The following is a 26,443-nucleotide window of genomic DNA, read 5'->3' on the forward strand; positions in this document are numbered from 1 at the left end:
GCTCTAGTAATTGGTCCAGTATGTATAGCAGTAGGGGCTGTGGGTGTAACAATTGTATTGATGTCCTCATCACCATAGATATATCCTCCCAAGGAAAACTAGGTATAGGCAAAGGCATATATAAACCATGAGGATTGAGTCGTGACTTAGCTTTTTGACATGTAGTGCAGCAAGCAATAAAACACTCAACATCCCGTCTCATCTATGGCCAAAAGAAATGTGTAGCAAGTACGTCCTCCGTCTTCTTCATGCCAAAGTGTCCCATTAATCCTCCTCCATGCGCCTCCTGCAACAACAAAAGACGAACAGAGCTAGCTGGAATGCATAGCTTGTTAGCACGAAACACAAATCCATCGTTAACAACGAACTTGTTCCACATTGTTCCTTCTTTACAATTCTGCATTACATCTTTAAAATCAGCATCATGCACATATTGATCTTTGATGGTCTCCAAACCAAATATTTTGAAGTCAAGTTGTGAAAGCATAGTATAGCGACGAGACAATGCATCAGCAATAACATTTTCTTTTCCCTTCTTGTGTTTAATGACATAAGGGAAAGTCTCAATGAATTCAACCCATTTAGCATCTCTACGATTCAGTTTAGGTTGACTTTTAATATGTTTCAAAGATTCATGATCAGAATGTATAACAAATTCTTTGGGCCATAAATAATGTTGCCATGTTTCTAAAGTCCAAACAAGAGCATATAATTCTTTATCATAAGTAGAATAATTCAGACTAGGCCCACTCAATTTTTCAGAAAAATATGCAACAGGTTTGCCATCTTGTAATAACACACCTCCTAATCCAATTCCACTAGCATCACATTCAAGCTCAAATGTCTTATTAAAATCAGGAAGTTGGAGTAAAGGAGCATGTGTCAACTTATCTTTCAATACTATGAAGGCTTCTTCCTGTGCGGTACCCCAAAGAAAAAGGCACATCTTTCTTTGTAAGCTCATTGAGAGGTGCAGGAATGGTGTTGAAATCTCTCACAAAACGCCTATAGAATCCAGCGAGGCCAAGAAAACTCCTCACTTGTGTGACCGTTTTGGGCTGCGGCCAACTCTCAATTGCGTCAATCTTGGCTTTATCAACTTCAATTCCCTGTGGAGTAACAAAATAGCAAAGAAAAGATACTCGGTCGGTGCAAAAGGTGCATTTCCCAAGGTTACCAAACAAACGTGCATCACATAGAGCAATAAAAACAGCACGTAAATGTTCCAAATGTTCTTCCAAAGATGTGCTATAAATCAATATGTCATCAAAGTAAACTACCACAAATCGTCCAATGAAAGCACGTAAAACTTCGTTCATTAATCTCATGAAAGTACTAGGTGCATTAGTTAACCCAAAAGGCATGACTAACCACTCATATAATCCAACTTAATTTTAAATGTTGTTTTCCATTCATCTCCCAATTTCATACAAATTTGATGGTATCCACTATGCAAATCAACTTTGGAGAATATTGTAGAGCCACTCAATTCATCAAGCATATCATCTAGCCTAGGAATAGGATGATGATAATGAATAGTAATATTATTAATGCCTCTACAATCAACACACATACATGATGTACCATCCTTTTTTGGCACTAGAATAATAGGAACAGCACAAGGACTAAGGGATTCGCGTATATAACCTTTTTCGAGAAGCTCTTGTACTTGACGCATAATCTCCTTCGTCTCCTCTGGATTGGTACGGTATGGCGCACGGTATGGCAGTGAAGCACCAGGAATTATGTCAATCTGATGCTCAATCCCTAGAATAGGCGGTAATCCCGGTGGCACGTCTTGTGGAAAGACGTCAGCGAACTCCTGCAAAATGTTAGTGACAGCAGGAGGCAAAGAGGAAGGCACGTCCTCAATTGAAAATAATGCCTCTTTGCACACAAAAGCATAGCAAACAGATTTGCTGAAATCTAGCTCATGAATATCAGATTTGGTGGCAAATAAACAGGCACTTTTCAATTTAATTTCAGGAGCAACACTAGATGGTTTATTATTAGGCTTCATTTGTTGCTCAAATTCTTTTGCCACAATCTGATTTTCACTCTTACTCTTATCCTGTTTTGCTTTATTAGCTCTATTAATATCATCTTGCAAAATAGAATCAGGAGTCATAGGAAGCAAAGTAATATTTTTATCCTTATGAACAAGAGTATACTGATTGTTTCTACCATGGTGTATAGAATTTTTATCAAATTGCCATGGTCTACCAAGTATTAAGGAACATGCTTGCATAGGTACCACATCACAACCAAGATAATCAGCATATGTAGAGATACTAAAATGCACACGAACAGTACGTGTTACCTTAACCTTGCCACTATTGTTGAACCATTGGATGTAGTAAGGATGTGGATGTGGTCTTGTGGTGAGAGAAAGCTTCTCCACCATCTCCATGCTAGCCAAGTTGTTGCAGCTACCTCCGTCTATGATGACGCGCACAGAACGTTCCTTCACAACTCCCTTGGTATGGAACAAATTGTGCCTATGATTTTGCTCAGCTTGTGTGACCTGCACACTCAAAACACGTTGAGCAACTAAACATTCATTCCTGTCAGCGTCTTCAGGAGCCATGTATTGCGTCTCATGATCAGAATCATCTCCACCATGTTCTTCACGTGTAATAAGAGCCAAAGTCTCCTCACCATAGTCACTAGCGGACTCATATCCACCATCCTCGGTAGCAATCATCACACGCTGAGATTTGCACACTCTCGCATAATGACCTCCTCCCTTACAACGACGACAAATAATATCACTTGTGTGCCCTGTTGATGCCATGGAAGAAGAAGAACTCTGTGCAGGCCCGACAGGTGCGCTCTTGGCAGATAATGGTGGCTGTGCCTGTTTTCTTGTATCACGGCTAGAGGAGGCACTTGATTTAGGTGCTGGTGTAGTTGAAGTAGAAGATGCACGCGGTGTCCATGATGAAGGTCGGCCTGCAGAAAAGTTAGTTCGCGCCAATGCTTGTCGATCCTGCACTTCACGTTCAGCTTTACAAGCAAGATGGAATAAACGAGTGATATTAGTATACTCCTTATAGTCTAGAATGGTCTGAATCTCTCTATTTAATCCACCCAAAAAATGTGCAAGCATAGCTTCATTCTCCTCAACAATACCACATCTAATCATGCCAGTTTGTAATTCCTGATAATATTCTTCTACAGAATTTTCCCTTGTCTTAAATGCTGCAATTTTTGAAGCAATTCACGTTGATAATATGGTGGAACCCAACGCGTACGCATAGCAGTTTTCAAAGCAGCCCAAGTAGTTGGAATAGGATATAATCTACAATGTTCAGGCCACCATACACATGCAAAACTAGTGAAAGCACAAACAACAGCAGCAACCTGTCTCTCCTCAGGATATTGTAAACATGTAAATCGTTGTTCAGTTTCTAACTCCCAAGTAAGATATATATCAGGAACATATCTACCCTCAAATGATGGAATATTCAATTTCAGTTTAGGAATATGGACATCATCTCGTACCTGAGGTGGTGGTGTAGGCCTACCATTGCGAATATTTGCATGTGGACGACCTGGTGGTTGTGGTGCAGGTGGTTGCACGTAGTTCTGATTTTGATCAACCTCATCCTCGTAATCTCCCACATGATCATCCTCCGCCGCATCAGCAGCAGGAGCCACAGTAGTATCAACAGCAGCACCAATAGTTTGGCCAAACGCAAGAGGGACACGGCTCGCTCGGTGGAGGTCTATTTCGCGACGTGGAGGTAGTCGTTGTTGTTGTTGTTGGAGAGGTGCGTTAGGTGCAGCGGGTGGTGGTGGTGGAAGACGCGCGAGCAATTCATTAAACTTGTTATCGAGCTTTGTTTCGAACGTCTTCTCCATGCCATCTATCTTCTCCATGGCCTCTTCAAATCTATTTAACACATCTTGCACCTGTCCACTCATCATTTACTGAAATTTATCATGCAAATCCTTATTCGTCATGTTCTCCCAGTCAGTCTCGTCGGCTTGTGATTCTGGCATGGTTAGCAGCAATAGAAACACACAAAATATGATCCTACAGACTACTAACAAGAGGTGGTGGTGGGTGTCACAAATCTGTCAAGTAAATCTCAAATTCTTACGAGTTCTTACCCAGCAGCAGGCGGTGATCGGGAACCGTTGTAGTCAAAACTCTCAAAGCTTGGATAGAGTGATTACCAGGGAGAGTCAAACGCACGACGTAGATGTATGTGGAGCTAGGAAGGCTTATAATATGGTAGCAAAAAGGGTCAGCAATAATCAATTCAGAGATGCAAAGTTGAATAAACGCTCAACGACGGTACTGTGCTGGTCCTAGGCTAGACTGTGCTAGAGACGCGAGCCTAGAACACTAACAAAATCACGACGCTGCACGTAAACAAGGGAAAAGCACACTTTGGAGAAAAAACCGCTCTTTTTTTTGCGCTGCTTTTTTTTGCGCTGCTCTTTTTTTTGCAAAAAATCACTATAATGGCGAGTGTCTCAAAACTCTTCCTAGGTCAAACTAACAGGATGGGCACGAAATTTTTTCGACCAATTTTTTTTCGACTGCCCGGACCAAAAACTGGAAACGGGTCAAAAAAACTTTCTATAACGGCGACTTTCTCAATACGCTTAGAAACACCTAAAAATAGGATAGCCAGATTTTTTTTGTCAAGTGCGTTTTTGGAAAATTTTGGGCCTAAACGGAGGGTGGTTTCCGGACTCTTTTTTTCCGAAACCTACTCCGGCAAGGAAACACGAATCGGAAACTAGATGAATCTCGAAAACAAACCTAATATGCAAGGAACTCGGATTGCTGGTGGATATATGGTGGTGGCATATGGCAGCGGTGGCGGTAGCGGTGGTAGTATATGGATATGGATCGGTGGTGGTATATGGACACGGATTGGTGGTGGTATATGGATACGGATTCAGAGCGGTGGTGGTAGGTGGCAGGGGCGATGATGATGGTGCGGTGGCGGCGTGACAACTTATGACCAGAACTCAAAACTCTAAAAGACTAGACGCTAAGACCAGCAACTAGACACGACGATGCAACCGCAAATTCAACAAAGCAAAACCCTAAAAAGATTATGCAAAGGCTCAGATTGGTTCGGATATGATGAACTAACCCTAATTTTATTTTGTGGTTTTTTCGTGGACTATAGGTATGAAGAACAGACTCGATCTAAACTATGAAAAACTGTAAAATCTCACTGAGCAACCTGGAACTCTGATACCACTTGATAGAGGCAAAGGTGTCCCATCTTTCGATGAGATGATGGATTTCGCTTTGGTGGAAGTCGACTTTGACGATCCAACTACGAACGTGTGAGGACGTCGCGCCATAGCAATTGCTAAACCAACTCCGAGAGGTTATTGACCACGCCGGAGCACGATCAACCTGACCACGAGGGTCTGTTTCCTGCGAGCAAACGAAGAACAAGCAAGAAACTGAGATTGCAATCTGGATATTGCGAATATAAGATGAAAGCTTTCTGATCAAGGTGGGGTTATGTGACGCCTTTGTCTGGTCGTTGGACACAAACGAAGTACGCGAAGTTGCAGCTATGGCGAACTTTAATCTAAACAAAACCCAAAGTCTAAATGATGCCCTAAGGGCTGTATATATGGAGGAAGAGAGGGGGAATTTCGTGGCCCTTGGTGGAGGGGTCCGAAATCAACCCTATCTCTTGTTTCCCCACACATACGGACTCTAAAAATAGCCTATACTAATGTATTTCGAAATTACATGGGCCTGGCCCAATAAAAAGGTGACGCGGCACCTATAATAGCCTCTCAACGAAATTTATGAAGTGGCATCTTGTATATTTCGTCCAAGGCTTCATGCACTCGTTATGGTGGCTTCAAAGACCTGAAATCATCACTCGTAACTCTCTTCTTGTTCCCCTTGCGCATACCATCATCTCCATGCTTTCTCTTGCTCCAATGTTCATCCTTCTCCAAGCTAGGCCCTTCATTTGTAAGCAAAACAAATGTATCCAATTTAGGCAGCATCATATTCTTATGAACATTAGAATCATTACCAAGAAACGAAAGTACCTCGTAATTTAGTTGGCGTGCGTGAGCTCTAGTAATTGGTCCAATATGTATAATAGCAGGGGCTGTGGGTGTAACAATGGTATTGATGTCCTCATCACCCGGCAGGTGCGCTCTTGGCAGATAGTGGTGGTTGTGCCTGCTTTCTTTTATCACGGCTGGAGGTTGCACCTAATGGAGGTGCTGGTGCAGTGGAAGTAGAAGATGCACGCGGTGTGCATGATGAAGGTCGACCTACAGAAAAGTTAGTTCGCGCCAATGCTTGTCGATCCTGCACTTCACGTTCAGCTTTACAAGCAAGATGGAATAAACGAGTGATATTAGTATACTCCTTATACTCTTGAATGGTCTGAATCTCTCTATTTAATCCACCCATAAAACGTGCAAGCATAGGTTCATTCTCCTCTATAATACCACATCTAATCATGTCAGTTTGTAATTCCTGATAATATTCTTCTACAAAATTTTTCCCTTGTCTCAAACGCTGCAATTTTTGAAGCAATTCACGTTGATAATATGGTGGAACCCAACGAGTACGCATAGAGATTTTCAAAGCAGCCCAAGTAGCTAGAATAGGATATAATCTACTATGTTCAGACCACCAAACACATGCAAAGCTAGTGAAAGCACAAAAAGCAGCAGGAACACGTCTCTCCTACGGATATTGTAAATATGTAAATCGTTGTTCAGTTTCTAACTCCCAAGTAAGATATATATCAGGAACATATCTACCCTCAAATGGTGGAATATTCAATTTCAGTTTAGGAAGATGGTCATGATCTCATACCTGAGGGAGGGCCCTACCATTGTGATTATTTGCATGTGGATGACCTGGTGGTTGTGGTGCTGGTGGTTGCACGTAGTTCTGATTTTGATCAACCTCATCCTTGTAATCTCCCGCATAATCATCCTCCGCATCAGCAGCAGGACCAACAGAAGTATCAACAACAACACCAACAGTTTGGCCAGGCTAAAGAAGGACACGGCTCGCTCGGCGGAGGGCTGTTTCGCGACGTGGAGGTAGTTGTTGTTGTTGTTGCAGAGGTGCGGTAGGTGCAGCCGGTGGTGGAAGACGTGCAAGCAGTCCATTAAATCTGTTATCGAGCTTTGTTTCGAACATCTTCTCAAGGCCAGTGATCTTCTCCATGGCCTCTTCAAAATTGTTCAGCACATCTTGCACCTGTTCAGTCATCATTTGTTGAAACTTATCATGAAGCTCCTTGTTCGTTAAGTTCTCCCAGTCAATCTCGTCGGCTTGTGATCCTGGCATGGTTAGCAGCAATAGAAACACACAAGAATATGATCCTACAGACTACTAACAAGTGGTGGTGGTGGGTGTCACAAATCCGTCAACCAAAACTCTAATTCTTACCAGTTCTTACCCAACAGCAGGCGGTGATCGGCAACCGTTGTAGTCAAAACTCTCAAAGCTTGGATAGAGCGATTACCAGGGAGAGTCAAACACACGACGTAGATGTATGTGGAGCTGGGAAGGCTTATAATATGGTAGCAAAAAGGATCAGCAACAATCAATTCAGAGATGCAAAGTTGAATAAACGCTCAACGACGGTACTGTGCTGGTCCTAGGCTAGACCGTGCTAGAGACGCGAGCCTAGAACACTAACAAAATCATGGCGCTGCACTTAAACAAGGTAAAAGCACACTCTGGAATAAAAAAAATTCGCTCTTTTTTTTGCGCTGCTCTTTTTTTTGCGATGTTTTTTTTTGCGAAAAATCACTATAATGGTGAGTGTCTCAAAACTTTTCCCAGGTCAAACTGACAAGATGTGCATGAAATTTTTTGACAATTTTTTTTCGGATATCAGGGCAGCGACGACGAAAAAGTGCGACAAAAAATCCCTATGATGGCGACTGTCTCAAAACACTCCTGGGGACCTAAAAATAGGATACGAAAAAAATATTTTCGGTCGCCGAAATTTTGGCCAAAAAACTGCCCGGTGGTCGCCGATTTTTTTTTCCGAAACCTACTTAGGCAAGGAAATACGAATCAGAAATTAGATGGATCTCGGAAACAAACCTACTACGAAAAGAACTCGGATTGGTGGTGGATATATGGTGGTAGGATATGGCAGCGGTGGTGTTATATGATAGCGGTGGTGGTATATGGATATGGATCGGTGGTATATGGCAGCGTTGCTGGGATATGGCAGTGGTGGTGGTATATGGCAGCGGTGGTGGTATAAGGCAGCATTGGTGAGATATGGCAGCGGTGGTGGTATATGGCAACAACGATGAAGATGGTGTGGCGGCGGCATGACAAACTGTGACAGAACTCTAAACTCTAAAGGACTAGACGCTAAGACCAACAACTAGACACGACGATGCAACCGCAAATTCAACAAAGCAAAACCCTAAAAAGATTTCGCAAAGGCTCAGATTGGTTCGGATATGATGAACTAACCCTAATTTTTTTGTGGCTTTTTCGTGGACTGTAGGTATGAAGAACCGACTCGATCTAAACTACGAAAAACTGTAAAATCTCACCGAGCAACCTGGAAATCTGACACCACTTGATAGCGGCAAAGGTGTCCCGTCTTTTGATGAGATGATGGATATCGCTTTGGTGGAAGTCGACTTTGACGATCCGACTACAAACGTGCGAGGACGTCGTGCCTTAGCAATCGCTAAACCAACTCCGAGAGGTTATTGACCACGCCGGAGCATGATCAACCTGACCACAAGGGTCTGTTTCCTGCGAGCAAACGAAGAACAAGCAAGAAACTGAGATTGCAATCTGGATATTGCAAATATAAGATGAAAGCTTTATTGATCAAGGTGGGGTTCTGTGACGCCTTTGTCTGGTCGTCAAACGCAAATGAAGTACGCGAAGTTGCAACTATGGCGAACTTTTAATCTAAACAAAACCCAAAGTCTAAACGGTGCCCTAAGAGCTGTATATATGGAGGAAGAGCGGGCGAATTTTGTGGCCCTTGGTGGAGGGGTCCGAAACTAACCCTATCTCTTGTTTCCCCACACATACGAACTCTAAAAATAGCCTATACTTATGTATTTCGAAATTACATGGGCCTGGCCCAATAATAAGGTGACGTAGCACCTAGAATAGCCTCTGGACGACATTTATGAAGTGGCATCTTGTATATTTCATCCACGGCTTTATGCACTCATTATGGTGGCTTCAAAGTCCTGAAATCATCACTTGTAACTCTGTTCTTGTTCCCCTTGCGCATGCCATCATCTCCATGCTTGTTCTTGCTCCAATGTTCATCCTTCTCCAAGCTAGGCCCTTCATTTGTAAGCAAAACAAATGTATCCAATTTAGGCAGCATCATATTCTCATGAACATTAGAATCATTACCAAGAAACGAAAGTACCTGATAATTTAATTGGCATGCGCGAGCTCTAGTAATTGGTCCAGTATATGTAGCAGTAGGGGCTGTGGGTGTAACAATGGTATTGATGTCCTCATCACCACTCCTTGATGTTCTTCTTGATCAACATGCGAAGTAGAGTGGATAGTGTCCGGTTCGTCACCTCCGTTTGGCCGTCGGTTTGGGGATGGTATGCGGATGAGAATAAGAGCTTGATTCCGAGCTTGGCGCATAGCGTCTTCCAAAAGTAACTTGATGTAGGGTGAAACCCTATGGTGACGATCTTTCACGTTTGGAGTGGATCCTACGGGGAACCACGATGAACGAGCAGAAGAACACGAGGAAGAACATAGAGAGGAACAAGAGAAACTCACTAAACCGACAAGTAATCGATCACACAAGGGCTAGATCACCGAAAACAAAGAGTAACACATCATCCATAATCAACAAAGGTAAGGATGCAAAGGTAGCCGTTCTTCTCCGAGAGGAGGTCTTGAATCCACGAGGGGATCTTCCCGTAAAGGGGTCTTGAATCCAAGTGGATCTTCTCCGAAGAGGCCTTGGTCTCTCACGAGGAGGAGATCTGATGGATGAGCGAGGCTCTATCTCACAAATGAGCTAAATCAACGCTAACCTTTTCTAGGAGGAGGTGGAGGAGTATATATAGTCTAGGTCCACGAAGGGGTAAGTGGCTTCGGCCCAACACACGGGCGGACGCACAGGCGTCGGCCCGTCCGACAGGTACTGTACGTCCGGAGGCTCGCGAGGGTCCGGTCGTCTGGTGCATGTAGGACGTCCGGCGTTTTGGCTCTGGACAGGTGGGGTCGGACGTCTGGTCGGTGTCGGTCGTCCGGGCGCTGGTGAGTGTCAGACGTCCGGTGTCTGGCGGTCGTCCGGGCGCTGTAGGTTGCCTCGGTTGCGGTCGATCTGGCTGCTAGAGTCTCCAAGCATCGGACGTCTGGAGATCGTCGGTCATCCGGTGGCTGTCGGACGTCCGAGCGCTGTAGCTTCCCAGCAGCTCTTCCTCTTGTTCCTCGCGCTTGGTGTCCTCGCCATCTTGTCCAATGCTCGTAGCTGTTCCATGGCCTTCCTCTTGGCTCCTGGACATGCTGTCACACCCTAGCTAGTTCATGCATTAGAGTGTTGCATCATGTCTATTTTTCTCAACAGAAACTTGAAATGGGGATGACAGAACCCCCAGCCCCCTCTGAAACCAACTAGGGTTTACTAAAAATATTTTCAATGAACCTGAAAAGCCCTTCTAAAATGTCCATCATTTTGCCCTGGTTTAGAACCTCTGCCAAAAGTGGTGCACAATTTTCTAGGTCATCCTAAGGTCTTTGAATTAAATCATAAGTATTTGAGTTTGGGCATTTAAATTATATAAATTATTTTAAATGCTCAAATAATCCCAAACTAAAATGTTCGATGCTGGATATATTCCAGTTAATGGCCATGAGCAGTTTGGTGAATTTTGGAGTTGTTTAGGCATTTTTAGTAAGCCAACAAAGTTACAGAATAAATAAAAATAGATAAATAAAAAGAGAGAGGGGGAACTAACCTGGCAGCCCACCAGCCAGCCCACCTAGCCGGCCCAGCCCAGCAGCCGCTCCAGCGAGCTGCTTGCCTTCGCCAGGCAGGCAGGCAGGTGCTCGACGGCGGCACCAGCGCGCGCCACGCAGCTGCCCGCCGCCCTGCTTCCTCCCCTCGCCTCTCTACTGGCCTGGACGACCCCCACATCGTGCCCCGAACCCCATGGACACATCCATTCTCCCCCTGCCTCTCTCCCTCGCTCTCCCGCTCCATGGCCGACGCCACCGTAGCCGCACCATCACCGTAGTCTCGCTCTCCGTCGTCCTTGCGCTATGCCGTCGTGTCCAGGAGCTCCGCCGCCCTCCTCTTCGTCGAGCTAGCCGAGCCCCAAGTGCTCGCTTGCCCCGAGGCCTCTGCACCGACCTCGCCTAACTCCGCCATCGCCGGAGATCCCCTTCGTCGTCGCCGCCGCACCAGCTCGTCCCCGACTGCGTCGTCTGCTCCCTCGAGACCGCCGTGAGCCCAGCTACCTCTCCCCCCTTTCCTTTCTCGCTCTCAAGCCCCGTAGCGACTGCACGTAGCTCACCCGCACGCGCCGCGCGGAGTTCGTCACCGACGTGACTCCGGCCATCCACTGGCCACACCACCATGTCCAACGCACTCACCGCACTCGTAGGAACCCGTAGCACCTCACCACGAGCCTCGCCGTGCTCCGTAGCTTCGGGTTCATCATCACCTGAACTCCGGTGACCGCCAAAGTCGTCGCCGGCGCCGTTTCCGGCCACCCCGAGCTCAACCACCACCACCAAGAGCTGCGGCTTGCTCCCAGCTACACGTAGATGCCCTCCGCTGCTCATTTGGTCGCCGGAATGCACAAAACCACTCTCGCCGCCGCGTTCGGCCTCGCCGGCGGCTAAACGCCGGTGAGTTAACCCCGCTGACCCCTCATTTGACCACGGGTGGGCCCAGTTTGACCCCCTGGGTCAATGACAGGTGGGGCCCAGCCCTGCTAACTAATCAGGATTAGTTTTAATTAATATTTAGTTAAACTAATTACACCGACACACGGGACCCACTAGTCAGGGTTGACCTGGACTGTTCCGTTGACCGCTGACGTCATCCTGACGTAATGCTAACGTAATAATTTATTTACTAGAATTATTTTTATTCAGGAAGTTCCAGGAAATACCACAAACTTCAAAAAATCATAGAAATTAATCTGTAGCTCCAAATGCAAAGTTTTATATACGAAAAATGATCAAAAAAATCCAATCTATCCATCTGTACTGGTTTCATGCATGTTTAAACAATTTAACCTGCTGTTTAGTACAAAACAAGATAAAGCACTAAAAAGGGCCACATATGAGTTTGAAACTTGAATCTTTGGTTCAAACTAGTTCAAACCCATCTGGTCTTAGTTGCATTAGCCCAACACACTCATTTTGCCATGTCTCATGCATGCATCATATTGTTGCATATTGTTTTGGTGATGTTTGTGTATCGGTGCTCTTTGCGGCAGGTTCTGCCTCCAAGGAGTACCACGATTACCCTAACGAAGAACAATACCAGTGCACCGACCCATTAGGCAAGCAACCAACCATTTGATCATATCGATACAATCCCATGTTCTCGCTTCTGCTCTCTTTTACTGCATTAAGACAATGCGTTTCAAACTGCTGTGTGCTACGGTAGTTGAACCCATTTCGTCTGCATGACCTGTCATTGCCACAGTAACTAGATGAAACCCACTAGCATGTGTAGGAGTTGATTGAGCCATATGTATGTGTTGTTCCTACCTTGCTATGCCTGCTATGCTTAGAGTCGTGTCAGGTCTGGTTCATCTGGGTGATGGGCTAGAGTGAAATGATCATGTGGATATGAGAGTAAGGTGTTGAACACGATTTGGTAAAGGTATCGATGAGAGGCCATGTAGGAGTACATGGTGGGTTGTTTCATTGAAGCCGACCCTAAGCACTGAGATCTGTATGTGTGATTTAAGATTCAGCTACTACCATGCATTGGGCCCGAAACCAATGGACCCTCTCGGCTTCTTATTCACCCTAGTCCTCTGTCTAGGAGTTGCAAGTAGTTTCTGGTGTTTGTAGCCTACTGGAGGCCGTGGACAGCGCTGACCGCGGGGTGGGCTGTGATGCGGTAGGTACGTGGCACGGTGTACCGGATACCCGTTAGGTATCTCGGGAACCCTGTACACATCGTTCGGGGCCGTATGTGGAAACCTCGGCCAGACTCCCTGTGGATGGAACCTGGATAGGCGATAAACCTGGACTAGAGACTTAGGTGTTTAGGTAGGTCGTGGCCGACACCCACGTTGGGCTTCCGCTTGAAGGTTGCCGAGTACATGTCGTGTAAACGGCGGTAAGTGGTGAGAGCGTGTATGAAGAAGTACACCCCTGCAGGGTTAACATCATCTATTCGAATAGCCGCGTCCACAGTAAAGGACTACTTGGTTGCCTATACAGTTCATAGACAAGTAAATGGATACTACTAAAAATCTCAAGATAAGCGTGAGTGCCGAGGATGGCTCTTCCGTAGGATGACGGAGGTGGATCCTCGGTGGTGTATTGAAGTGGTGAGTAGTGGACTCGAGTGCGCAAAACCATTTCAAGTTGGTGTCTCATAGGATAGCTTAGACAAGAGTCAAAGCTGGCTTGTTGCAATAACCCCACCAACCCTTCCTGATAATGTGCATGTATGTAGGATCTGATGTAAGTCTTGCTGAGTACCTTTGTACTCATGTTGCTTTAATTTACATTTTTCAGAAGACGCTGCAACCCCTTCTGATGGGTTCTTCGTAGACGTTGACATCGATGAGTAGACTGAGGCCCAGGTGGTGATCCTGAGCTGGTGAAGGACCATGTAGTATAGCCAGGCTTCCCCAAGCCTCTTTTGTTTTACTAGTTGTCTGTACTCAGACAAGTTACTTTCGCTGTTGGCTTGTATGCTTGTATGACTTGAATGTGGGTCGTGTGACCCATACTTGTGTGTGTGCTATGTATGGCTCTCTGAGCCTTTAAATAAAAGTACTTATGTTGTAGAGTCATGTTGTGATGCCTTGTTGTATTTGCACATATCGAGCATATTGTGTGTATGATTGAAATGCTTGGTATGTGTGGGATCTGACTATCTAGTTGTTTATTCTTAGTAGCCTCTCTTACCGGGAAATGTCTCCTAGTGTTTCCACTGAGCCTTGGTAGCTTGCTACTACTCCGGAACACTTAGGTTGGCCGGCATGTGTCCTTCTTTGTTCCTGTGTCTGTCCCTTCGGGGAAATGTGACGCGATGGATACCGGAGTCCTGTTAGCCCGCTACAGCCCCGTTCACCGGAGTCCTTCTAGCCCAGTGCTACAGCCCGGATCCACTTGCTGATGACCGACACGTTCGATGCTGGGTCATGGATGCCTGTCCCTGTAAGTCTGCGCCACTTTGGGTTTACGACTAGCCATGTCAGCCCGGGCTCCTTACCATATGGATGCTAGCGACACTATCATATACATGTGCCAAAAGGCGCAAACGGTCCCGGGCAAAGGTAAGACGACACCCGTGGGAATACCGTGCGTGAGGCCGCAAAGTGATATGAGATGTTACATGCTAGATTGATGTGGCATCGAGTCGCGGTCCTGACAGCGTTGGCATCAGAGCCAGACTGCCTGTAGGTTCTCCAAGCCAAACTAGTCAATGTTGAGTCTAGAAATGCTTTAGTTATATGTAGGGGAATTGATTGTGGGATGGTACGTAAGGCTCTTTTTACTCCTTTACCTCATGGCATTCTGATCCGAGTCAGTCTATTCTTCCACCGGGGTTTAAGGACTAGGATCTCTTCTCTCTATCAGGTTCACGTGTTACTAATCAGTAGTACCTTATAGGTTTGATGGATACAAGCCTAGTTCAGCCCTACTACCCCATTTTGTGCTAAGATGGACCCAGAACCTTGATATGATGTTGTTGAGTGTCTATGCAATTCTTTGCAAAATGCCTCAAAATCCTTTTGAGCATTTACAGCTGTTGTGCTGTCCAATTTCTGCTAGGAATTCTAATGTTTTGTGTTTATCATGTTCAGATGGCTTCCCGTCCTCACAATCAAGTGGTTCGTTTGACTCGATGCCTAGATGTACCCGGCCATACTGCCATGTTGGTCAGGGTAATGACTGAGGCAGGATACCGTTGGTATCCTGAGTACACGGTCGAAGAGCAATTCCGAGACTTTAATCAAAGTCAATATTTTTGCACTGTCAGGATATTTCCATCTTATCCTGGATCTACCGAGCCCCTCCACTGTTCCTATGAACTCGGGGTTACTATTGAGATGGCTGTGCAGGATGCTGCCTACTCTATGATGACCATCATGCGAGTCAGGACTGGCCTATTTTGGGACTCCGACTTCCGATATATGCCAGCTTCACTCCCGGGAGCACAGGGGTATCTCCAGGCTATCTATGCTGACTCCACTCAGGAGGATTCACTAACCCGCACCACTGCTCAGTTGCTTGAAGACAAGGACCGTGAAAATCGGGCCTTGAGACTGGAGCTTTTCAATACCCGTGCTGATCATTGGGCCACTTTGACTCGGTTTGCACCGGCTGTGCAAGCGGGATATATGGATATGCGAGATCTCTATCCTGTGAGATCTGCTCTGCCAGACATGATGGATTGGCGTGATGTAGGAGGCATCACCCCACCTCGTGGTCCCCGCAGGCCACCATTTGTTGGTCCAAGACCTCATCCTAGCCCCTATGGTCCACAAGCTCCACGGGACCGACTGTTTCCGGATGATCACGTTGAGCTTCCAGGCTATGGTGGTGACTTCTATGAGGACTACTACGGAGCTGTCTGAGTTAGTAGTAGTATCACTAGTAATGTAATAGTTGTATTTCCACCGTCCTGTGTGACTCGTGGGATATGACTTAGCTTGTACCACCTTCCGGAGGTGTAGAAAAATAATGTATAGGAGCTTGGAATGCCTCCGATGAGATGTAATCTTCCTTTCACTGTAGTAGTACTTTGTTTGGTTTTGTACTAAACCTTGTATGGTGTGTATGACGATGGAATAAAAGAAGCAGTTTCTGTATCTACCATGTCATACGGATGATCATCTTACATTCCAAGTTATCCATTACATTCTACATTTCTATGTCAGAATCTTATCATCCTGGAGTAAACAATTGTCTTGTTTTCATAGGATGGTTAACACCCGCACCAACCCTGCTCCCCCAGAGCAGGCCGAAGGCAGCAGAGTTGGGGAAACAAACCTGCCTCACCCACCTTGTGGAAAATGAAGGTTCATAGAGGAGCGAGTTCACCTTGTGCCCAATGGTGTATCTTCGAGGTCTCGTCATATGTTCTCTTGGGGTTTGGAGAGTAGTCGGAGTGTACATGGGGATGAACGTGGGATGCTCCGCATCATCTCCCCCCCTTGGGAAAGATCCGACCTCGGATCGTGATCCTCATCACCATGGAAACGGTTGTCATAGATGGACTTGTAGTTGGACGAAGTTGAAGACATGGCGCAATTCAAGTAGGCCAAGGTGTTGCCGGAGTGATAGACATGCAAAAAGAGCAAACACAAGCAACACTCGGAAATACAATGGTTAGCGCACACAAAGTGTGATACGGGGCAAACCCGGTGTAGGCCGATCTTTCATGTTTGGAGTGGATCCCTCGAAGAAAACGATGAACACGGGGAAGAACGGAGAGAAAACACAAGGGGAAACACTCAAGAACAAGTCCAATCACACATCCACTAGACAATCAAACACACAAGATCCACAAGGTACATGAACAACAAAGAGAAAGATACAAGGTAGAGTTCATCCCAAATCCTATGAAGGAGATGAGGGCTTGAATCCTAGAAGGATCTTCCCACGAAAGGAGGCTTGAATCCCGCGGGATCTTCTCACATGGAGGTCTTGAACTCCTTGGGAGTGGTAGTCTCTCTCTCTCTCAAGAGTAGAGGTAGGAGCAAAGCTCACCTAAGAATGAGCTATCATATTTGCTAACCCTAGAATGGAGGAGGGGGATGAGTATATATAGTAGTAGACCCGAAGGGGTAAGTGAGGGGCGAAAGGGTACATGGCCATGGGCCGAGACTCTGCGCGCAGGTAGGGCCGGAAGTTTCGGGGACGGCCGGAAGGTCCGGGCTCAGGAGGTTCCGGGAGAAGGTCCGGCCAGGGTCCGGGCTATCCAGAGAGTTGGCACACTCTCGGACGGCTTCGATGCGTCAGGGTCGGAAGTTCCGGGATGGCCGGAGGTTCCGGGGGCCAGAAGTTCCGGGCAGCGGCCGGAAGTTCCGGGCTTTCCAGAAGCTTGTCCAAGCTTCTTCTTCCTTCTCTTCCACGCTTCCCTCGCGGATGGTGTAGGTTATCCTTGGCGCTTGCACTCCTCCTCCTCGTCCGTGAAGCTCCAGCAATACCTATGCATTCACATGAGTGGAGGGTCAAGTAGTATACCATCCTCAAAGGGGTAAAGTGAGCACGTGTAAAGGAGAAGATTCACCTTTGTGTATGTGAAGTAGAGGTCGCACGTGTCACTTGCCAAACGGACTCTTGACATGGTGATGACTGTAGGATGCTCCGCATCATCCCCTCCCCCTTGGAAAAGATCCGACCTCGGATCGAAAACCAAATCACCATGGGAAAGTGATGGAGGTGCATGTCGAAGTGGTCGATCACCAAGCACTCATCATCTAGTAGCTCGAAATGGGCACTCGCCAATGTCACACCGTTTTGTGATTCCTTCAAAAGGAGCAAATAGAACAAACACTTGGAAAAACAAATGTGGTTAGCGTTAGTGCAAAACCAAGCATTCAATACGTGATTCACCAAACAAGTGTCGTCATCAAGCATAGCATAGGGTGTGACAAAGGATTGTGACATGGCATGTAAGCACATAAATTGATCACAATTAAGGATATCATGGTGACACGTATGCAAATGTGAGGTAGTGATGCAAATATGTGTGACAAGAGAATAAGCATCTACCTCAAGTTCATAGCAAGCATTCACAAATTGCTCAATGAAAAGTCTATGGTAGGCATAGGAAAGATTCACAACACCAAATAAAATGAAGTGTCTAAACACATGGGTCAAGTGCAAGACAATCCAAGTATAATGTGCATAGGGTGTAGTGAATATAGTGTGGCACTCAACACAATAGAAAGAGCAATTGTTCATCATGTGTGAGGCATATGTCATGTGCATGGAAATGTGGCAATCGTGTATGAAAGCAATATCTCGAACATGCGTGCAAATGGTGCAAGCAACACATGAGGTATGATGCACAATACCCAAGCTCAAGAAGGAAGTCACCTTGAAAGCGTGTCCTTGTGCATTCTTCACAATGCCGAAGTGGTAGGAAATGTGGTGTAGAAGCGAGTCGTGGTAGAATGTATGAGGCTCGCTCTCAAGAGCTCGAATGGTCAACTCACGTGAAGTGGAAGTCGACACAAAGTCCAAGTATCCTACACGTGTACAAAACAAAACAAAGAAAGTATGCGCATGGTAGACAAACACATCATCCATCATGATGGTTTTCTTTTCTTGCACATAACCATTAGAAGCAAAAGTGCATGAATAATATGATGCAACAATGGCAATATTCATGGCACTAGGTATATGGTGCAAATAAGTAAGACAAGCATGCTTCACAAGTAATATGTCAAAATCTCCAAACATATGTGAGAATGCTATGGGGGCAAACTCATGAGAAAGACTAATAGGATGGTTGCACTCAATACATGGCAAATCTAGCATGAGAGAGGCAACATATGGAGATATGTGACAAGAAGCAATAACAATCATGTGCAAAGCATGTAGATGGTTGTCATCACCCGCATGAAGTGAGCAAGTATGAGTCATTGGTGATGCAACATAAGCAAGCATAGTAATCAAGTCGTGTAAACTAGTGGAGCGAAGATGCAACACACTAGAAGAAATCATGGCAATCATGTCATGTGAGCAAATAATAGGCATAGGGAATGCACATGACATATCGCATGCACGAACACAAAGTAAGATGAAAGTATCATCATAGGAATGATGCACAAAAGGAACATGGCAAGAACAAGCAATAACTCCACCAAGCTTGCAAATACACATACAAGTGCTAGAATCAATCATCATGTGTAATGTAAAGCATGGGTCACAAATGCATGGCAAAGGCATAGGAATGGGCATATCATGCAAAGTGAACATGGCAAGATGGGCATATAATATGTAATGAACAACAACCCATAGCCAAGTGAGGGTCATGTAGAAGAAATGCGCGAAGTCTTTGCGCGAAGAGAGTGGGAAAGACAATCCATGGGATCCCAAATCAGCGTTGCTCTCTAGAGCTCGTTTTGTCAACTCGTGGGATTGCGAGGTTGACAAGTATTCATGGGTACCTACACAAAAAAGACACAAACCAAAGAAAGTGTGCGCGTGGTAAATGTACACATCATACATCATGATGTGTATGTGCACGTGTGAGTTAGCACAAGATAAGAAATGCTCAAAGAAATTTGATGCATGGTATAAGAACATAGCATCCATCATGAAAGAATAGTTATTGTGTATGACACGATGGGGACACAAATTGAGAATGCAAGTATATGGCACGTCAATAGCATGTTTATTCGTGCGGAGCATATGGTGCACACAAGTATGGGGATCATGCAATGAATGGGATGGATCAAAATCTCCTAAAATGTACGAGGAAACTATGGGGGCCTCCTCATGAGCAATAGCGGAAATATCATATGGAGAAAATGGACAACATCCAAAACAATGCATATCCGAAACTAGGTGGTCATGGCATGGCATATGAGATAAATGATGCAAAGGGAGCATATCAATATCATCACAAGAAAAACAAATGCCAATAACCATGGGCTTGTCATCTATACCATATGTGCAAATTGGGTTTATTTTAATGGCATATGCATAGTCACTATGAAGAGATTGCAAATAAGACATATGGTGGATCTCATGCATAGCATATGAGAAGTCAAGCGGATTATCAAACATGATGTGACCTAAAGAATTGTCACAAGAAATCCTATGTAACATGGCATCACTACTAATAGACTCCACATGAGAATCATCGTACTCATCATAAATGGGCAAATCATCACATGGGGAAATCATACTAGAATGAAGCAAGGTACTAGGTGGATCAACATCATGCAAGCCATCAATGTCAAGAATGTCCACTAGTGGGACTAGAGCATCACCTTCACCTTTGTTACCTTTTTCATTCCACTCAAGTGGTGTAAGTGAGGTGGGAAAGACCAAATGGTGGTCATCATCATCTTCATGGAACCATGTGGGGGGTGCATCATATTCCACCATGGCCATCATGTTGTCCAAAGGGAGGACGAAGTCGTCGAGGATCGGCGCGTCATCATAAATGGGACCTAGCACCAAATGAGAAGACACAATAGAGGTAGAGGTCAAGATGGTAGAAATGCATATGGCCTCACAAGACCTATCAACTATCTCACTCTCTCTATGTGGTGGTTCACTCTAATGCGGAGCATCCCACGTTCATCCCCATGTACACTCCGACTACTCTCCAAGCCCCAAGGATACATAAGATGAGACCTCGACTATGCGCCATTGGACACAAGGTGAACCCGTTCCTAAATGCTTCCCCTATCCATTCATGTGAGACATGGTTGCTAACTAATGCAAGGACATTACGCATGCCTAGGTACCATGGAGACCCTCTCGGAGATGCTCGGAATGATGGACAAGTCCCCAAGTACAAGGATGAAGGAGCACGACGAGAGGAACCGGAGAAAGGCTACAGGACCCGGACATCCGGCCCCGGCCCGGACATCCGGCCCCTGAAGATGTCAACAACAGCAGCAGCCCAGCCATCGAAGTGCTACAGGGCCCGGACATCCGGCCAGGCCCCGGACATCCGGCGCCCCGCGACAGCCCGGAAATCCGGCGCTAGCCCGGATATCCGGCGCCCCATCACAGAACGTCCAGAAGTTGGATCAGCCAGCCCGGACATCCGGCCCAGTGCCCGGACATCCGGCGTCTCGGGAAAGCCCGGACATCCGGCCCGTCGCCCGGACATCCGGCCTCCCCTGCCTGCGTGCAGTGCATCCGGGCCGAGGCCCATGTACCCCTTCGCCGCTTAGACTATATATACTCCCCCTCCACCTACGTTTTAGGGTTAGCATTGGATTAACTCATTTTGTGTGAGAGCCTTTGCTCATCCACTTGGATACTTCTCCTCGGAATTCATGGCCTCTTCGGAGAAGATCCCCAAGCGGATTCAAGACCCCTTTCTAGGGAAGAACATCAAGGCCTCCTCTTGGAGAAGAACGGTTATGTTGTATCCTTTCCTTTGTTGATCTTGAACCTTGTGCTACCTTATGTGTGTGATGATCTAGCACTCGTGTGATTGATTTTATGTCGGTTTAGTGTTTCTCTCTCATTTTCCCCGTGTTCCCCTTTGTGATTTCCGCGCGTTCTTCGTGTTCTCCCGTAGGATCCCCTCCAAACGTGAAAGATCGACGTTCTAGGGTTCCACCCTACATCATCTTGGTATCATGAGCCACGTTGATCACGTTTTTGGAGCCCCTACCCCTCTTTTTCTAGCTTGATTTTGTTGATTTCATCCTAAATCCGAAAATCCCCACCAAAAATAGCCCCCAATTTTTTTTGTGATTTGTTGGTTTGATGATGTTTTGTTGATTTTAATCCATGGATTTGCTTGGTTTCAAGTGGATCTAGCATCTCCCCAAGTTTCCCCATCTTCCATCCACAAAATCTCCGCAATTTTGCCCTCGAAATCATCAATTTCCGCCCCAAAATCGAGTTCCTCGAGTTCATCCTCGGATTTGCAGCCCGGACATCCGGCCCGAGCCCCGGACATCCGGCCATCCCGGAAATCCGGCCATTAGCCCGGACATCCGGCTCCTGGAGTGCATTTTCGCACAAGTTTCTGGACATCAGGTCCCGGAAATCCAGCCCGACCCCCGGATGTCCGGCCCCTGGGATTTCAGTTTTTTTCGTTTCACCGTTTTGACCATAACTAATTCACCCGGAGTCCGTTTTTGACATTCTTTAGCTCGTTTTGAAGCTATTGACATCCCCCATCCCACAAAAATACCACCAACATCATTTGACTCCATCACATTTTGTGAATTTTGGGATCTTTGCCTAGGGCTTCCACCATATCATCCGCTACACCACCACCGACTTCCGCAACATAACCCATATTGCACCCCATTGCATTTGAGGTTGTTTGAGTAGTGATTCGAGTCTCCTAAGGTGTTTCGGCTACTTAGGGACGGTTGCTTCTTCATCAACCACCACCATTTTCGCATAACCTTGCCCACCATACACTTCCGCCATCGCAACTTAACCCAATTTTGTTTGAGCTTGTTTGAGTTGTGGCTTGTGTCTCCTAAGGTGTTTCGGCTACTTAGGGACGACAACTTCAACTTCAACACGTGTATAGCCAATCACTCCACTTCCACATTGCCAAGTGCAAACCACCACCGCATTCCCGCTACCACCATTTTGACATTTGACGTTTGAGATTTTGAGTTCGCCGTTTTTCTGTTTCCTAAGGTGTTTCGGCTACTTAGGGACGAGTCTCCATCATCTTGGTTTCTACATCAAGAACACCGCTACTCATCATCGCCGGACGGTAACCTCCATATCATCTTGGTATCATGGTATCCCTCCATTGTATATTCCCCTTACCATTGCATTGTTAACCCCTAGCCCATTTTGCGTTACTTGCCTATCGAGACTAGCCATTTGAGTATTGCCGGCAACGTTACTTGTGCACATTAGTGATCATACTTCCCATAGCATATATACCATATCATTGTGGTGCATATATTGGTATCATATCTTGTGTCACAAGTTTGTTCCCGCATATACACAATTGCTATCTTGGTTTGTGCATTGTGCAAAGTGGCCATACAAAAAAAAGAAAAAAGAAATAAAGCTTTTAAGCAAAAGAAAGAGAGCAAAGAAGCTTGTAAGCAAGTGCCATAGCATCATACCACATTTCATATAAGATTTTCATATCCGATCATCTTGGATCATCTTGAGAGAAACATCGGGAACCATACATACATAGCATACTTGGGATAGAACCTTATCCATTTTTCATCTTGTAGGTTGTGCACAAGTGTCGTATCCGCCAATAGAGCAATCGTGCTAGCGTCTCTCTTGAGTTGTGCAACACAAGCGTTTTCCGTGGATTCCACATTTTGTGCTCATTCCTTGGTTGCACGACCCCATTTATCTATCTGTGTGTGTGTTTCCGTGTGCCATTCTTTGCTATTGGTCCATTTGTTTCACTTGTGAATTTGTGAATCTCTTTCAACATTATTGACTCTTGCTAACATTTTGCATTAAATTTTTGTGCCACTATCCTCACCGAGCTCCTCCATAAGCTTTACTTGTGTAGGTGTGAGAACCGACAAGGATTGGTACCAATAGTGCTATTTCATTGTCCGCATTTGAGTGAACTTGATTCATTGTCAACATCGGTCAAGGTACATTGGTATAAGTTATTCTCTTTCTCCCACTCATATTTGCTCGAGTCTTGTGATGGATAGGCAAGGCATTTCCTCTCCGGTCTACGACAACAACAACGACGTGAACAACTACATCAACAAAGCGTCTATCTTTGATCTACAACGACAAGTGCAAGGCACACAATCAAGATTGCGAGAGCGCATCAAGAACATTTCCATCGACATTCATCACTCCGAAGCAAGGAGAAGGGACTACATCGACAAGAAGCTTGCCGCACATAAAGAGGAGCAAGATGCAAGGATGGAGGAGATTAGAGCCTTGATCAAGTCTATGATGAGGACATCAATACAATTGTTACACCCACAGCCCCTGCTGCTATACATACTGGACCAATTACTAGAGCTCGTGCACGCCAACTAAATTACCAGGTACTTTCGTTTCTTAGTAATGATTCTAATGTTCATGAGAATATGATGCTGCCTAAATTGGATACATTTGTTTTGCTTACAAATGAAGGGCCTAGCTTGGAGAAGGATGAACATTGGAGCAAGAACAAGCATGGAGATGATGGCATGCGCAAGGGGAACAAGAACGGAGTTACAAGTGATGATTTCAGGACTTTGAAGCCACCATAATGGGTGCATGAAGCCTTGGACGAAATATACAAGATGCCACTTCATAAATTTCGTCCCGAGGCTATTTTAGGTGCTGCATCACCTTATTATTGGGCCAGGCCCATGTAATTTCGAAATACATAAGTATAGGCTATTTTTAGAGTCCGTATGTGTGGGGAAACAAGAGATAGGGTTGATTTCGGACCCCTCCACCAAGGGCCACGAAATTCCCCCCTCTTCCTCCATATATACAGCCCTTAGGGCATCGTTTAGACTTTGGGTTTTGTTTAGATTAAAAGTTCGCCATAGCTGCAACTTCGCGTACTTCGTTTGTGTTCAACGACCAGACAAAGGCGTCACAGAACCCCACCTTGATCAATAAAGCTTTCATCTTATATTCGCAATATCCAGATTGCAATCTTAGTTTCTTGCTTGTTCTTCGTTTCCTCGCAGGAAACAGACCCTCGTGGTCAGGTTGATCGTGCTCCGGCGTGGTCAATAACCTCTCGGAGTTGGTTTAGCGATTGCTAAGGCGCGACGTCCTCGCACGTTCGTAGTCGGATCGTCAAAGTCGACTTCCACCAAAGCGATATCCATCATCTCATCGAAAGACGGGACACCTTTGCCTCTATCAGTCTACCTCCCCTTCGTCATCTTCAAGGCGGCGACATTCAAGACACAAGTCTTCGGAGCGCGAAAGCGATGCAAGTGCAAATCGTCCTCGTCCACATCTACATGGCGACCACCATCACGTTCGTGATCAACATCGTCATGAAGGGCAAGTCACCTCCAAGCATCATGTGCACGACGATGACGAATGCCAAGGAGCTCAAGAACGACAACGACATCATCATCATGAAGATGCTCCACAAGCGCAAATGCACAAGTCCCAACAAGCCCTACTTCACGCCAAGTCGAAGCTTCATAAGCACAAGAGAAGACCGCGAGACGAGCACCACCAAGACGGTGCTACGGCTACAACAACCACTTCGGCATCTTCGCCAAGTGCAATCAAGGCATCTTCGCCTTTGGATGTACGGCATCTTCGCCTACTTCCCACGTGTACGCCTACATCGACTTCATCAAGTCCAAGGCGACCACCTACGAGCGAGGGCGACACTTCCATCTTCGGAAGCCCCTCAAGGAAGATGGCCGAGCATGGGAAACTCCCTTCGGTCATGGAGACGAGCTATGAGGTGCCACATCATATGGGCCTCCAACACCAAAACGGTGACAAGACGGTCGAGCAAGGGCCATCCCCTTCGACCACGGTGACGAGCGTGAACCTCTTCAACAACATGAAGACGACGCCCGCATTGGACTCATACTCCGAGTCAAGCTACGAGACCGCGCATGGAGACATTTGCACCCACACCTTTTCGACGGCCACATATGTAGAGATGCCCCATTTGTCATGTGAGGAGAGCCACCACCACATGAGTGACACGAGTAACTCCACCATATGTGACATTGAGAGCATTTCCTATGAGAGGATGAGTGTGACCACCACTAGCCCCACACATGAGAGCATGCCACACATCCTATGTGAGGTTGAGCGCCATTCGAGTGACTCCACCAACCATATGAGTGAGAGCATCCTTGAGGGAGTGAGTGAGCCACAACACTTAGAGAGTGAGGTAGTTGACACGGCATGTGAGGCCACTTTGATTTCTAACGACTTAACCTCTACTCCTAGTGTGTTTTCTTCTTTGGTGCAAGGTCTCCTACATGACGACATACCTACCCTCGACGAGTCCATTCCTCCAATGGAGATGACGATGGCCATGGTGGACAATGTTACACCCCCCACATGGTTCCATCAAGACGAAGATGACAACGAATGGATCTTCAACACCTCACCTACAACACATGAGCGATGCTCCAAAGGTAACATAGGTGATGGTGCTTCTCTTGTCCCACTAGTGGACTATCTTGACATCGAGTGCTCCCATGATGTGGACACACCTATTGCCATGCTTCATGCTAGTGAGACTTCTTCATGCCTTGACTTACCTATTTATGATGAATATGATGATGAGCATGTTGAGTTGCCTAGTTGTGATGCTATGCTCCATAGGATATCATGTGAAAATTCTATTGGTCACTTCATGTTTGACAATCCATTGAACTTGTCATATGCTATGCGTGAGATCTCCCATATCGCATCATTTCAATCTCAACATAGTAACTATGCATGCCCCATTAAAATCAATCCTATTTGCACTTATGGCATAGATGACGAGATGATGGTCATTGGTTTTGTTTTTCATGTGATGATATTACCATGCTTCCTTTACATGATTTGCGCAATTCATCTACTATTCCATGCCATGATCACATTGTTCCGAATATGCATTGTTTTGGATGTTGTCAATATTCTCCATGTGATGTT

The sequence above is a fragment of the Triticum aestivum genome, chromosome 4B (genome assembly GCF_018294505.1).
Source record: "Triticum aestivum cultivar Chinese Spring chromosome 4B, IWGSC CS RefSeq v2.1, whole genome shotgun sequence".
Classification (NCBI taxonomy): Eukaryota; Viridiplantae; Streptophyta; class Magnoliopsida; order Poales; family Poaceae; genus Triticum; species Triticum aestivum.